Here is a 5,000-nt window from a genome sequence, read left to right on the forward strand (position 1 = left end):
ATTACTTGAGAAGCAGCTTTAGGAATTGCTTGCATAGTCCGTGACATTTTTTTTCTCTCTCTCTCTCTCTCTCTCTCTCGGGGGATGGGGAAGGGGGAGAGGGGCGAGTTCTTCACACGCTACATTTCTAAACAATTTTCTAAGGATCTATTCCATCTTATCATGGTATCTTGCCTACTTGGGTGGTTTTTCCTCAACGATCTCGCGGGCGATACGTAGCCAAGCTGCAGATATAGTTAGAAAAACAGAAGGCAGCGGCCCCAAGGGCTCCAATAAAGAAAGAAACCCTGTACAGAAAAAGCAATATGGAATAAAGAGCAACCTAAATAAGAGACAAAGATTATGGGTTTAGCATAGTTCATTATTAGTTATATTTTGTTTAATCATTCCGAGCGTTTTCAATGAATTCTCCTGAACGATACTTTGATATACGAAATTCTAAACTTAGCAGTCGAACGTCCAGGTAACGGAAAAGTGTTCAACTAAATACCGAATTGCTACAGGAGACTTGGAATACTCATGAAATTCACACACACACACACACTACACTATGCAACATATATATATATATATATATATATATATATATATATATATATATATATATATATATATATATATATATATAATGTATGTATACATAGATAGAGACAGATACATATGTATGTATGTATGTATATGTATATATATATATATATATATACATATATATATATATATATATATATATATATATATATATATATATATATATATATATATATATATATACACACCACATAACAATAAATGTTTCTTATAACACTCAAGTCTTAAGAATTTCACGTTAACACATACATGAAATGTTATTTTCACTTTTATCAAACTACTTTGCATTTTAATAGTAAGTTTTAAACCGTAAAAGTAATATCCATATTTTACGCATATTCCAGATATACAAAAAGGAATTTTCAAAGTAACGACTTTCATTTTATTAGCAATATAATTTTTATTATCAGTCATTTTCTCGAATTTGGTTTAAGCTCATAAACCATGCTGGTACTTTTGTAGTCAGGACGAAGTTTGAGAGAGAGAGAGAGAGAGAGAGAGAGAGAGAGAGAGAGAGAGAGAGTAGTGTGTTTGTGTGTAGTTTTGTCCGAAGCCCATTACCATCTCTCAGGTTGTAGCAAAGGGTTGATGGTCATTGCTTACGATAGGCGGCTACTTGGAAAAGACTCTTGGACGAAGTGGAAAAAATATTGTGTACTTCAAGAGACGGTGGCCTTGGGGTTGTGGGTTGGGGTACTGGGAGACGAGGGTCAGCCCCAGCCCCCGATGAAAACACCATTGAGATAACCTGCCTTTGAGTTCGTTAGAATCGGGAGGAGGAGCGACTCGGTGGCAATAGGAGTTGTGGAAGGAGTAGGAGGAAGACAAGAAGGAGGAGAGGATGAAAGAGGACGAGTAGGATGGGTCACCCGAGGAGGAGGAGGAAGAGGAGGAGGATTGGTCACCCGCGACCCTCAACCGGTCGCGGGCAGTCGTAAATAGGTTTGATGGTGTCCTTAATGCCAGTCATAATTTGATAATCGGGCGCGTCCACACTTCCAACGACAACTAACCAACTCAATGCCGCAGCTTAGATTTCATGGTGTGGCTTGTCTGGTAATCAGAGGGGCATGATTATCGACTTTCAATCCTCTCTCTCTCTCTCTCTCTCTCTCTCTCTCTCTCTCTCTCTCTCTCTCTCTCTCTCTCTCTCTGGATCCTTTGATACTAATTTATTTATTTATTTATTTATAGTTAATCTTTTGTCTTTAGTTATTCATGTTCGTATTACTCGCACATCTAAAACCACCATTGCCACTTTCAGAGCCTGCAGTACCTTTTTTTTTTCTTCTTTTTTTCCCCGTCTTCCCACTCGCCCTGTCTCAGCTTGTAGTGCCTGATTTTGAATGTTGCAATAAAAGATCTTATATCCAAAAGGACAACTTGTTCGCTAACCAACCCCGACGTGACTGTTAGTATTAGGGACCTCATTACCTAATGGCTTGTCTGAAGAAGTTCTGCATTGGTAAACGTGGGGAGGGTCTGAGTAATAAGGAGGGGGAATGAAACTGTAGGGGGGGGGAGAGGTTTGATGAGATAAGGCAGAGGGACCTCACATACTCCTTAACCGATAAACACCTCCCACCCCCAATTCCTTCAGTGATAACCTCTCCCCACCTTCGCAATCTGCGTACAGGTCGTAGAAGAGCCCTAAGTGGGCTTAGACACGACCATTTAATGCCCTCATACTTTCCAGAGATGATTCTTTCACCAGAGAGTCTGTTTGTCTCTCCTAAAAAGACGTTTTATGGTGGGAGTTCGCTTATAAAAGATATCAGGAAATGAAGCCCTAAGACCTTATTCTATGCTTGATTGTCAAACTCGTTTGGGGGAGAAGTTTTGTGCCTTTTGCTGGAGAGAGAAAGGGTAGAATTATTCTTATCTTGAGCCACGCAAAAATCTGCTGCGTGTGTGATCGTTGGTGTAAAAGATATTCATGTTTTCTCCTTTTGCTCCTCTAATGAATGCGGACACAAGGAAAGCATTTGTTAAGATGGTAGCTAAGATTTGTTTGTGCTCTGTTGTTGCTTTCATCGCTGTTACGTGGTTTTAAATTTGAAATATGATTTCTTAAATCTTCAAACTTATACTTAGCTAAATTCCAGTTTGTTTTTCCACATTGTACTTTGATCGTAATAATTATAAAGTGAAGCCACATTTTTGCATTACGGTCCCTCTGAGCTGACTAAGAAAAATTAAAGCAACTGATGGGCATATTTAGACACTGCTTTAGATGATAAGCGTAACAAACTCTAATCCACGGACACAAAAATGTTCTTGAAATGTTCTTGAAAGTCTGTTTTTTTCTAAGATTCTTTCAGAACTTTCATCGTCTGCAGCAGACGAGGTAGGCCAGACAAATGGCCCATCTCTCTGGAATGGCTGGGGAAGGCTTGCAATTAAAAGCATAACCAGCGATTATTATTAATATATTCATCTCGGAATTCAACAAGAATCATTAACTTAACGAATGACGCAAACCGGAATTGATAAATTATACGTTACCTTAATCCATTTATTAAATATATAACCCAGTTCCCGGGAACACACCTGAATAGACCTGGGTCTGATACGGCGCATGCTACTGAAATACACCTGTAATTAAAGCCGGAACGAAATTAAGCATCGGACGGTTCATTTCTGAGACTTTAATATGCGGTTGCCCGGTGGGAGGAGTCGCGTTTTTACCTCCGTCTGCGAAAGAACGAACAGATGAACGGGCGAAGGTTTCTAGTGCCGACTGGAGAGAGAGAGAGAGAGAGAGAGAGAGAGAGAGAGAGAGAGAGATGATGATAATAAAACGAAGAAATCAGCATCCCAAAGGACCTTCATTATTAAAACAAGACCTGGTCATTTGTTACTTGCCTTGCTGAGGTAGGCTGAGATCACAGCGGCTTCTATGCTCCTAGTAATTATTAAGTCAGAAGTAGAAGATACGTAGGAAATCTAAAGATAAAACTTCCTCTGGTTGAACTTCCTCTGGTTGGGTCACAGGCTAGCACAGGGAAGTCCGAAGCAGCTGAGAGAGAGAGAGAGAGATGATGATAATAAAACGAAGAAAGAAAGCGATGTAAGTCACTCTTCGAAAAATCCTTTGTTGAATTTTTTTAATTTTTTTACATCATGTGAATCAAATTCTGATTTCTTGGGTGTTATTCTTTTAATTTTGAGGCTGAAAATTACTTCTACTACCAAGTAGCGCTGATGGTTACAGTAACATTGTAAATAACATTAAATTGCTATTAATATAGCTGTTCCTGCAACTCTGTACTTTACTTGAAGATATGTAATAGTATTCGATTAGTTATAACGCCAGTCATTAATTAAAGCGAAATATACCAACATTATATTGCTCTTTCTTACGAAAATATCCCTTCGGATTTTTAGCATATCTATATATTCATTAAATCATTAGCTACCCAGTCCATTTCTCTCTCTCTCTCTCTCTCTCTCTCTCTCTCTCTCTCTCTCTCTCTCTCTCTCTCTCTCACTGTTATTGCATTGGATCACTGGAGCTCCCTCCTTCCCTTCTCTCTCTCTCTCTCTCTCTCTCTCTCTCTCTCTCTCTCTCTCTCTCTCTCTCTCTCTGGCATCTTTTTCACTTACTGCATATCTTCCTCTTCTATCTGTCTCTTCCATCAGCCACAGCTGACAGGGCGTTTTGCCATCACTTGACGGCCAGGCTGACCTGTCAAGGATGAAGCTCCCTTCCCCATCGGGGTAAGTGCTACTGCTCCTTTCTTCGGGATCTGAGAGACTGTCGCTCCCATCTTGATTTCATCTCCGCCGTCCTTTGCACCTTCACTCGGCGAAGGATGAAAAATGATGAAAGGAACAGGAGTTCTGGGTGGGGGGGAGGGGGGGGAGTTGGAATGGCTGACCTTTGTTAGGTGAATGAGACCATAGGGCTTTGTGCTAATGCTGGATAAGGTAAGCTGGAGAATGGGTGAGAAAGTATGGGAGATACAGGAAAGGGGAGAGGATAGAAAGGGAGGAGTGGGGAAAGGGAGTGATAAATAAGGGAGGCCAAGAGTGTACAAAAGATGAAGGTTAACTCGTTAGGTGCTAAGTAAAGTTTATCACTGCTCCCTCCAAATATAGCTAGCTGGTAAGAACGTTTAACTTCGCCTGTCTGAAACGTGGAGTATGTCAAAAGATGATGACACATTTCCCAAGCAGTCCTGCAGTAGAATGGCAATACGTATTTAGTGAAGCTTGTGCGAACTGAGGCCGCTAATTATCTTTGTTATGTTTACGACGTTGGGTATGTTTGTATATTGGTTTTAAAAGGTGATGTAAGGATTCTGTTCATTTTTATATCCGATATCGTTTATCGAAAAACATAGCTCTCTCTCTCTCTCTCTCTCTCTCTCTCTCTCTCTCTCTCTCTCTCTCTCTCTCTCTCTCTCTCT

The 5,000-nt window shown here is 40.2% G+C and overlaps 1 protein-coding gene and 1 long non-coding RNA gene across 3 annotated transcripts in view; one reads left to right on the forward strand and one right to left on the reverse strand.

Annotated features, from left to right (window-relative positions):
* The window catches only part of LOC136836316 (protein jagged-1b-like), a 387,965-nt gene that overhangs the window by 352,881 nt on the left and 30,084 nt on the right, over positions 1–5,000 (forward strand). The gene's annotated exons all lie outside the window — the stretch shown is intronic.
* The window catches only part of LOC136836318 (uncharacterized), a 185,949-nt gene that overhangs the window by 106,908 nt on the left and 74,041 nt on the right, over positions 1–5,000 (reverse strand). The gene's annotated exons all lie outside the window — the stretch shown is intronic.

The sequence above is a fragment of the Macrobrachium rosenbergii genome, chromosome 56 (assembly GCF_040412425.1).
Source record: "Macrobrachium rosenbergii isolate ZJJX-2024 chromosome 56, ASM4041242v1, whole genome shotgun sequence".
Taxonomy (NCBI): domain Eukaryota; kingdom Metazoa; phylum Arthropoda; class Malacostraca; order Decapoda; family Palaemonidae; genus Macrobrachium; species Macrobrachium rosenbergii.